Genomic DNA, 12,206 nt, shown 5'->3' with positions numbered 1-12,206 from the left:
GTTATTGACGATGAGACACGGAAATTGCATCCAAATTTAATACAAAAGGCACAATGCCGACTTAAGTACAAGAGGACTGACACTCTCACTTTCTACGATTTGAACCTCACCTGTGAGTCCAGATGTAGATTCCGATATATCACTTCAGGTTTACTGTATCCCTTGTACCTTCTTATTGACGATGAAACAAAGAAATCGCATTCGAATTTAATACAAAAGCACAATGCCGACATAAGTACAAGAGGACTGACACTCAAACTTTCTATGATTTGAACCTTTCCTGTGAGTCGAGTTTTAGATGCCGATGCAGCACTTCAGATGTCCTTTATACTTTGGACCCTCTTATTGAGAATGACACACAGAGATTGCATCCGAATTTAATACAAAAGGAACAATGCCGACTTAAGTACAAGAGGACTGACACTATAACTTTCTTTGATTTGAACCTCTCCTGTGAGTTCAGTTTTATATTCCGTTGCTTCAGTTCCGATTTACTGTATACCTTGGACCTTCTTATTGACGATGAAACACAGAAATTGCATCGGAATTTAATACAAAAGGCACAATGCCGACATAAGTACAAGAGGACCGACACACTCACGTTCTATGATTTGAACCTCTCCTGTGAGTCCAGTTTTAGATTCCGCTGCTTCACTTCAGGTTTATTGTATACTTTGGACCTTCTTGTTGACGATGAAAGACAGAAATTGCATCCAAATTTAATACAAAACGCACAATGCCAACTTAAGCACAAGAGGACCGACACTCTAAGTTTCTATGATTTGAACCTCTCCTGTGGGACCAGTCTTAGATTCCGACTCCTGACTTCAGGTTTACTGTATCCCTTGGACCATCGTATTGACGATGAGACACAGAAATTGCATCCGAATTTAATACAAAAGGCACAGTGCCGACTTAAGTACAAGAGGAGTGACACTCTCACTTTCTATGATTTGAACCTCTCCTGTGAGTCCAGTTTTAGATTCTGATGCTTCACATCAGGTTTACTGTATCCCTTGTACCTTCTTATTGCCGATGAAACAAAGAAATCGCATTCGAATTTAATACAAAGGCACAATGCCGACTTAAGTACAAGAGGACTGACACTTTAATTTTCTATGATTTGAACCTATCCCGTGAGTCCAGTTTTAGATTCCGATTCTTCACTTCAGATTTATTGTATCCCTTGGACCTTCTAATTGACGATGAAACACAGAAATTGCATCCGAATTTAATACAAAAGGCACAATGCAGACATAAGTACAAGACGACTGACACTCTCATTTTCTAAGATATGAACCTCTCCTGTGAGACCAGTTTGTGATTCCGATGCTTCACTTCAGGATTACTGTATCCCTTGGACCTTCTTATTGACGATGAAACACAGAAATTGCATCCGAATTTAATACAAAAGGCACAATGCCGACTGAAGTACAAGAGGACTAACACTCCCACTTTCTATGATTTGAACCTCTCCTGTGAGTCCAGTTTTAGATTCCGATGTTTCACTTCAGGTTTACTGTATACCTTGGACCTTCTTATTGACGATGAAACACAGAAATTGCATCTGAATTTTATACAAAAGGCACAATGCCAACTTAAGTACATGAGGACTGACACTCTAAATTTCTATGATTTGAACCTGTCCTGTGAGTCCAGATTTAGATTCCGATGCTTCACTTCAGGTTTACTGTATACCTTAGACCTTCCTATTGACGATGAAACACAGAAATTGCATCCGAATATAATACAAAAGGCACAATGCCGACTTAAGTTCAAGACGACTGACACTCTCACTTTCTATAATTTGATCCTCTCCTTTGTGTCCAGTTTTAGATTCCGATGCTTCACTTAAGGTTTACGGTATCCCTTGGACCTTTTAATTGACGATGAAACACAGAAATTGCGTCCGAATTAAATACAAAAGGCACAATGCCGACTTAAGTACAAGACGACTGACACTCTATCTTTCTATGATGTGAACCTCTCCTGGGAGTCCAGTTTTAGATTCCGATGCAACACTTCAGGTTTACTGTATCCCTTGGACCTTCTTATTTACGATGAAACCAAAATTGCATCCGAATTTATTACAAAAGGCACAAAGCCGACTTAAGTACAAGAGGACTGACACTCTCACTTTCTATGTTTTGAACCTCTCCTGTGAGTCCAGTTTTAGATTCCGATGCTTCACTTCAGGTTTACTGTATCCCTTGTACCTTCTTATTGACGATGAAACAAGGAAATTGCATCCGAAATTAATACAAAAGGCACAATGCCGACTTAAGTACAAGAGGAATGACACTCTAACTTTCTATGATTTGATTCTCTCCTGTGAGTCCAGATTTAGATTCCGATGCTTCACTTCAGGTTTCCTTTATACCTTGGACTTTCTTATTGACGATGAAACACAGAAATTGCATCCGAATTTAATACAAAAGGTACTATGCCGACTTAAGTACAAGAGGACTGACACTCTCACTATCTATGAATTGAACCTCCCCTGTGAGTCCAGTTTTTGATTCCGATGCTTCACTTCAGGTTTACTGTATCCCTTGGACCATGTTATTGACGATGAGACACGGAAATTGCATCCAAATTTAATACAAAAGGCACAATGCCGACTTAAGTACAAGAGGACTGACACTCTCACTTTCTATGATTTGAACCTCACCTGTGAGTCCAGATTTAGATTCCGATGCATCACTTCAGGTTTACTGTATCCCTTGTACCTTCTTATTGACGATGAAACAAAGAAATCGCATTCGAATTTAATACAAAAGCACAATGCCGACATAAGTACAAGAGGACTGACACTCTAACTTTCTATGATTTGAACCTTTCCTGTGAGTCGAGTTTTAGATGCCGATGCAGCACTTCAGATGTCCTTTATACTTTGGACCCTCTTATTGAGAATGACACACAGAGATTGCATCCGAATTTAATACAAAAGGAACAATGCCGACTTAAGTACAAGAGGACTGACACTATAACTTTCTTTGATTTGAACCTCTCCTGTGAGTCCAGTTTTATATTCCGTTGCTTCAGTTCCGATTTACTGTATACCTTCGACCTTCCCATTGACGATGAAACACAGAAATTGCATCCGAATTTAATACAAAAGGCACAATGCCGACTTAAGAACAAGACGACTGACACTCTCACTTTCTATGATTTGAACCCCTCCTGTGAGTCCAGTTTTAGATTCCGATGTTTCACTTCAGGTTTACTGTATCCCTTAAGACCTTCTTATTGACGATGAAACACAGAAATTGCATCCGAATTTAATACAATAGGCACAATGCCGACTTAAGTACAAGAGGACTGACACTCTCACTTTCTATGATTTGAACCTCTCCTGTGAGTCCAGTTTTAGATTCCGATGCTTCACTTCAGGCTTACTGTATACCTTGGACCTTCTTATTGATGATGAAACACCGAAATTGCATCCGAATTTAATACAAAAGGCACAATGCCGACTTAAGTACAAGAGGACTGACACTCTAACTTTCTATGATTTGAACCTCTCCTGTGAGTCCAGTTTTAGATCTGATGCTTCACTTCAGGTTTACTGTATACCTTGGACCATCTTATTGACGATGAAACACAGAAATTGCATCGGAACTAAATTCAAAAGGCACAATGCCGACTTAAGTACAAGAGGACTGACACACTAACTTTCTATGATTTGAACCTCTCCTGTGAGTCCAGTTTTAGATTCCGATGCTTCACTTCAGGTTTACTGTATCCCTTGGACCTTCTTATTGACGATGAAACACAGAAATTGCATCCAAATTTAATACAAAAGGCACAATGCCGACTGAAGTACAAGAGGACTGACACTCTCACTTTCTATGATTTGAACCTCTCCTGTAAGTCCAGTTTTAGATTCCGATGCTTCACTTCAGGTTTGCTGTATCCCTTGCACCTTCTTATTGACGATGAAACACAGAAATTGCATCCGAATTAAATACAAAAGGCACAATGCCGACTTAAGTGCAAGAGGACAGACACTATAACTTTCTATGATTTGAACCTCTCCTGTGAGTAAAGTTTTAGGTTCCGATGCTTCACTTCATGTTTACTGTATCCCTTGGTCCTTCTAATTGACGATGAAACACAGAAATTGCATCCCAATTTAATACAAAAGGCGCAATGCCGACTTAAGTACAAGAGGACTGACACTCTAACTTTCTGTGATTTGAACCTCTCCTGTGAGTCTAGTTTTCGATTTCGATGCTTCACTTCAGGTTTACTGTATCCCTAGGACCTTCTTATTGACGATGAAACACAGAAATTGCATCGGAATTTAATACAAAAGGCACAAAGCCGACTTAAGTACAAGAGGACTGACACTATTACATTGTATGCTTTGAACCTCTCCTGTGAGTCCAGTTTTAGATTCCGATGCTTCACTTCAGGTTTACTGTACACCTTGTACCTTCTTATCGACGATGAAACAAGGAAATTGCATCCGAATTTAATACAAAAGGCACAATGCCGACTTAAGTACAAGAGGAATGACACTCTTACTTTCTATGATTTGATTGTCTCCTGTGAGGCCAGTTTTAGATTCCGATGCTTCACTTCAGGTTTCCTTTATACCTTGGACCTTCTTATTGACGATGAAACACAGAAATTGCATCGGAATTTAATACAAAAGGCACTATGCCGACTTAAGTACAAGAGGACTGACAGTCTCACTATCTATGATTTGAACCTCTCCTGTGAGTCCAGTTTTTGATTCCGATGCTTCACTTCGGGTTTACTGTATACCTTGGACCTTCTTATTGACGATGAAACACAGATATTGCATCGGAATTTAATACAAAAGGCACAAGGCCGACATAAGTGCAAGAGGACCGACACACTCACGTTCTATGATTTGAACCTCTCCTGTGAGTCCAGTTTTAGATTCCGCTGCTTCACTTCAGGTTTATTGTATACCTTGGACCTTCTTGTTGACGATGAAAGACAGAAATTGCATCCGAATTTAATACAAAACGCACAATGCCCACTTAAGCACAAGAGGACCGACACTCTAACTTTCTATTATTTGAACCTCTCCTGTGGGACCAGTCTTAGATTCCGATTCCTGACTTCAGGTTTACTGTATCCCTTGGACCATCGTATTGACGATGAGACACAGAAATTGCATCCGAATTTAATACAAAAGGCACAGTGCCGACTTAAGTACAAGAGGACTGACACTCTCACTTTCTATGATTTGAACCTCTCCTGTGACTCCAGTTTTAGATTCCGATGCTTCACATCAGGTTTACTGTATCCCTTGTAACTTCTTATTGCCGATGAAACAAAGAAATCGCATTCGAATTTAATACAAAGGCACAATGCCGACTTAAGTACAAGAGGACTGACACTCTAACGTTCTATGATTTGAACCTCTCCCGTGAGTCCAGTTTTAGATTCCGATGCTTCACTTCAGATTTACTGTATCCCTAGGACCTTCTAATTGACGATGAAACACAGAAATTGCATCCGAATTTAATACAAAAGGCAAAATGCCGACTTAAGTACAAGAGGACTGACGCTCTCACTTTCTATGATTTGAACCTCTCCTGTGAGTCCAGTTTTAGATTCCGATGCTTCACTTCAGGTTTACTGTGTACCTTTGACCTTCTAATTGACGATGAGGCAAAGAAATTGCATTGCAATTAAATTCAAAAAGCACAATGCCGACTTAAGTACAAGAGGACTGACACTCTCACTTTCTATGATTTGAACCTCTCCTGTGAGTCCAAATTTGGATTCCGATGCTTCACTTCAAGTTTACTGTATACCTTGGACCTTCGTATTGACGATGAGACACAGAAATTGCATCGGAATTTAATACAAAAGGCACAATGCCGACTTAAGTACAAGAGGACTGACACAATAACTTTCTATGATTTGAACCTCTCCTGTGAGTCCAGTTTTAGATTCCGATGCTTCAGTTCAGATTTACTGTATACCTTCGACCTTCCTATTGACGATGAAACACAGAAATTGCATCCGAATTTAATACGAAAGGCACAATGCCGACCAAACTACAACACGACTGACACTCTCACTTTCTATGATATGAACCTCTCCTGTGAGTCCAGTGTCAGAATCCGATGCTTCACTTCAGGTTTACTGTATACCTTGGACCTTCGTATTGACGAAGTGACACAGAAATTGCATCGGAATTTAATACAAAAGGCACAATGCCGACTTAAGTACAAGAGGACTGACACAATAACTTTCTATGATTTGAACCTCTCCTGTGAGTCCAGTGTCAGATTCCGATGCTTCACTTCAGGTTTCCTTAATCCCTTGGACCTTCTTATTGACGATGAAGCACAGAAATTGCATCCGAATTTAATACAAAGGCAAAATGCCGACTTAAGTACAAGAGGACTGACACTCTAATTTTCTATGAGTTGAACCTCTCCTGTGAGTAGAGTTTTAAATTCCGATGCTTCACTTCATGTTTACTGTATCCCTTAAACCTTCTTGTTGACGATGAAACACAGAGATTATATCCGAATTTAATTCAAAAGGCACAATGCCGACTTATGTACAAGAGGACTGACACTCTCACTTTCTATGATTTGAACCTGTCCCGTGAGTCCAGTTTTAGATTCCGACGCTTCACTTCAGGTTTACTGTATCCCTTGGACCTTCTTATTGACGATGAAACACAGAAATTGCATCCGAATTTAATACAAAAGGCACAATGCCGACTGAAGTACAAGAGGACTGACACTCTCACTTTCTATGATTTGAACCTCTCCTGTAAGTCCAGTTTTAGATTCCGATGCTTCACTTCAGGTTTGCTGTATCCCTTGCACCTTCTTATTGACGATGAAACACAGAAATTGCATCCGAATTAAATACAAAAGGCACAATGCCGACTTAAGTATAAGAGGACAGACACACTAACTTTCTATGATTTGAACCTCTCCTGTGAGTAAAGTTTTAGGTTCCGATGCTTCACTTCATGTTTACTGTATCCCTTGGTCCTTCTAATTGACGATGAAACACAGAAATTGCATCCCAATTTAATACAAAAGGCGCAATGCCGACTTAAGTACAAGAGGACTGACACTCTAACTTTCTATGATTTGATTGTCTCCTGTGAGGCCAGTTTTAGATTCCGATGCTTCACTTCAGGTTTCCTTTATACCTTGGACCTTCTTATTGACGATGAAACACAGAAATTGCATCGGAATTTAATACAAAAGGCACTATGCCGACTTAAGTACAAGAGGACTGACAGTCTCACTATCTATGATTTGAACCTCTCCTGTGAGTCCAGTTTTTGATTCCAATGCTTCACTTCGGGTTTACTGTATACCTTGGACCTTCTTATTGACGATGAAACACAGATATTGCATCGGAATTTAATACAAAAGGCACAAGGCCGACATAAGTGCAAGAGGACCGACACACTCACGTTCTATGATTTGAACCTCTCCTGTGAGTCCAGTTTTAGATTCCGCTGCTTCACTTCAGGTTTATTGTATACCTTGGACCTTCTTGTTGACGATGAAAGACAGAAATTGCAACCGAATTTAATACAAAACGCACAATGCCCACTTAAGCACAAGAGGACCGACACTCTAACTTTCTATTATTTGAACCTCTCCTGTGGGACCAGTCTTAGATTCCGATTCCTGACTTCAGGTTTACTGTATCCCTTGGACCATCGTATTGACGATGAGACACAGAAATTGCATCCGAATTTAATACAAAAGGCACAGTGCCGACTTAAGTACAAGAGAACTGACACTCTCACTTTCTATGATTTGAACCTCTCCTGTGAGTCCAGTTTTAGATTCCGATGCTTCACATCAGGTTTACTGTATCCCTTGTAACTTCTTATTGCCGATGAAACAAAGAAATCGCATTCGAATTTAATACAAAGGCACAATGCCGACTTAAGTACAAGAGGACTGACACTTTAATTTTCTATGATTTGAACCTATCACGTGAGTCCAGTTTTAGATTCCGATGCTTCACTTCAGATTTACTGTATCCCTTGGACCTTCTAATTGACGGTGAAACACAGAAATTGCATCCGAATTTAATACAAAAGGCAAAATGCCGACTTAAGTACAAGAGGACTGACACTCTCACTTTCTATGATTTGAACCTCTCCTGTGAGTCCAGTTTTAGATTCCGATGCTTCACTTCAGGGTTACTGTATCCCTTGTACCTTCTTATTGACGATGAAACAAAGAAATTGCATCCGAATTTAATACAAAAGGCACAATGCCGACTTAAGTACAAGAGGACTGACACTCTAACGTTCTATGATTTGAACCTCACCTGTGAGTCCAGTTTTATATTCCGATGCTTCACTTCAGCTTTACTGTATACCTTGGACCTTCTTATTGACGATGAAACACAGAAATTGCATCGGATTTAAATTCAAAAGAAACAATGCCGACTTAAGTACAAGAGGACAGACACTCTAACTTTCTATGATTTGAACCTCTCCTGTGAGTCCAGTTTTAGATTCCGATGCTTCACTTCAGGTTTACTGTGTACCTTTGACCTTCTAATTGACGATGAGGCAAAGAAATTGCATTGCAATTAAATTCAAAAAGCACAATGCCGACTTAAGTACAAGAGGACTGACACTCTCACTTTCTATGATTTGAACCTCTCCTGTGAGTCCAAATTTGGATTCCGATGCTTCACTTCAAGTTTACTGTATACCTTGGACCTTCGTATTGACGATGAGACACAGAAATTGCATCGGAATTTAATACAAAAGGCACAATGCCGACTTAAGTACAAGAGGACTGACACAATAACTTTCTATGATTTGAACCTCTCCTGTGAGTCCAGTTTTAGATTCCGATGCTTCAGTTCAGATTTACTGTATACCTTCGACCTTCCTATTGACGATGAAACACAGAAATTGCATCCGAATTTAATACGAAAGGCACAATGCCGACCAAACTACAACACGACTGACACTCTCACTTTCTATGATATGAACCACTCCTGTGAGTCCAGTGTCAGAATCCGATGCTTCATTTCAGGTTTACTGTATACCTTGGACCTTCGTATTGACGAAGTGACACAGAAATTGCATCGGAATTTAATACAAAAGGCACAATGCCGACTTAAGTACAAGAGGACTGACACAATAACTTTCTATGATTTGAACCTCTCCTGTGAGTCCAGTGTCAGATTCCGATGCTTCACTTCAGGTTTCCTTAATCCCTTGGACCTTCTTATTGACGATGAAGCACAGAAATTGCATCCGAATTTAATACAAGGGCACAATGCCGACTTAAGTACAAGAGGACTGACACTCTAATTTTCTATGAGTTGAACCTCTCCTGTGAGTAGAGTTTTAAATTCCGATGCTTCACTTCATGTTTACTGTATCCCTTAAACCTTCTTGTTGACGATGAAAAACAGAGATTATATCCGAATTTAATTCAAAAGGCACAATGCCGACTTATGTACAAGAAGACTGACACTCTCACTTTCTATGATTTGAACCTCTCCCGTGAGTCCAGTTTTAGACTCCGATGCTTCACATCAGGTTTACTGTATCCCTTGTAACTTCTTATTGCCGATGAAACAAAGAAATCGCATTCGAATTTAATACAAAGGCACAATGCCGACTTAAGTACAAGAGGACTGACACTTTAATTTTCTATGATTTGAACCTATCCCGTGAGTCCAGTTTTAGATTCCGATGCTTCACTTCAGATTTACTGTATCCCTTGGACCTTCTAATTGACGGTGAAACACAGAAATTGCATCCGAATTTAATACAAAAGGCAAAATGCCGACTTAAGTACAAGAGGACTGACACTCTCACTTTCTATGATTTGAACCTCTCCTGTGAGTCCAGTTTTAGATTCCGATGCTTCACTTCAGGGTTACTGTATACCTTGTACCTTCTTATTGACGATGAAACAAAGAAATTGCATCCGAATTTAATACAAAAGGCACAATGCCGACTTAAGTACAAGAGGACTGACACTCTAACGTTCTATGATTTGAACCTCTCCTGTGAGTCCAGTTTTATATTCCGATGCTTCACTTCAGCTTTACTGTATACGTTGGACCTTCTTATTGACGATGAAACACAGAAATTGCATCGGAATTAAATTCAAAAGAAACAATGCCGACTTAAGTACAAGAGGACAGACACTCTAACTTTCTATGATTTGAACCTCTCCTGTGAGTCCAGTTTTAGATTCCGATGCTTCACTTCAGGTTTACTGTGTACCTTTGACCTTCTAATTGACGATGAGGCAAAGAAATTGCATTGCAATTAAATTCAAAAAGCACAATGCCGACTTAAGTACAAGAGGACTGACACTCTCACTTTCTATGATTTGAACCTCTCCTGTGAGTCCAAATTTGGATTCCGATGCTTCACTTCAAGTTTACTGTATACCTTGGACCTTCGTATTGACGATGAGACACAGAAATTGCATCGGAATTTAATACAAAAGGCACAATGCCGACTTAAGTACAAGAGGACTGACACTATAACTTTCTATGATTTGAACCTCTCCTGTGAGTCCAGTTTTAGATTCCGATGCTTCAGTTCAGATTTACTGTATACCTTCGACCTTCCTATTGACGATGAAACACAGAAATTGCATCCGAATTTAATACGAAAGGCACAATGCCGACCAAACTACAACACGACTGACACTCTCACTTTCTATGATATGAACCTCTCCTGTGAGTCCAGTGTCAGAATCCGATGCTTCACTTCAGGTTTACTGTATACCTTGGACCTTCGTATTGACGAAGTGACACAGAAATTGCATCGGAATTTAATACAAAAGGCACAATGCCGACTTAAGTACAAGAGGACTGACACAATAACTTTCTATGATTTGAACCTCTCCTGTGAGTCCAGTGTCAGATTCCGATGCTTCACTTCAGGTTTCCTTAATCCCTTGGACCTTCTTATTGACGATGAAACACAGAAATTGCATCCGAATTTAATACAAAAGGCACAATGCCGACTGAAGTACAAGAGGACTGACACTCTCACTTTCTATGATTTGAACCTCTCCTGTAAGTCCAGTTTTAGATTCCGATGCTTCACTTCAGGTTTGCTGTATCCCTTGCACCTTCTTATTGACGATGAAACACAGAAATTGCATCCGAATTTAATACAAAAGGCACAATGCCGACTTAAGTTCAAGACGACTGACACTCTCACTTTCAATAATTTGATCCTCTCCTTTGAGTCCAGTTTTAGATTCCCATGCTTCACTTCTTGGTTTACTGTAACCCTTGGACCATCTGATTGACGATGAAACACAGAAATTGCATCCGAATTTAATACAAATGGCACAATGCCGACTTAAGTATAAGAGGACTGACACTCTAACTTTCTATGATTTGAACCTCTCCTGTGAGTCCAGTGTCAGATTCCGATGCTTCACTTCTGGTTTCCTTCATCCCTTGTACCTTCTTATTGACGATGAAGCACAGAAGTTGCATCCGAATTTAATACAAAGGGCACAATGCCGACTTAAGTACAAGACGACTGACACTCTCACTTTCCATGATATGAACCTCTCCTGTGAGTCCAGTTTTAGATTCCGATGCTTCACTTCAGGTTTACTGTATCCCTTGGACCTTCTTATTGACGATGAAACACAGAAATTGCATCCGAATTTAATACAAAAGGCACAATGCCGACTGAAGTACAAGAGGACTGACACTCTCACTCTCGATGATATGAACCTCTCCTGTAAGTCCAGTTTTAGATTCCGATGCTTCACTTCAGGTTTACTGTATCCCTTGCACCTTCTTATTGACGATGAAACACGGAAATTGCATCCGAATTAAATACAAAAGGCACAATGCCGACTTAAGTACAAGAGGACAGACGCTCTAACTTTCTATGATTTGAACCTCTCCTGTGAGTAAAGTTTTAGGTTCCGATGCTTCACTTCATGTTTACTGTATCCCTTGGTCCTTCTAATTGACGATGAAACACAGAAATTGCATCCCAATATAATACAAAAGGCGCAATGCCGACTTAAGATCAAGAGGACTGACACTTTAACTTTCTGTGATTTGAACCTCTCCTGTGAATCTAGTTTTCGATTTCGATGCTTCACTTCAGGTTTACTGTATCCCTAGGACCTTCTTATTGACGATGAAACACAGAAATTGCATCGGAATTTAATACAAAAGGCACAAAGCCGACTTAAGTACAAGAG

The sequence above is a fragment of the Schistocerca americana genome, chromosome 3 (genome assembly GCF_021461395.2).
Source record: "Schistocerca americana isolate TAMUIC-IGC-003095 chromosome 3, iqSchAmer2.1, whole genome shotgun sequence".
Lineage (NCBI taxonomy): Eukaryota > Metazoa > Arthropoda > Insecta > Orthoptera > Acrididae > Schistocerca > Schistocerca americana.
This window is presented reverse-complemented; position numbering follows the sequence as displayed.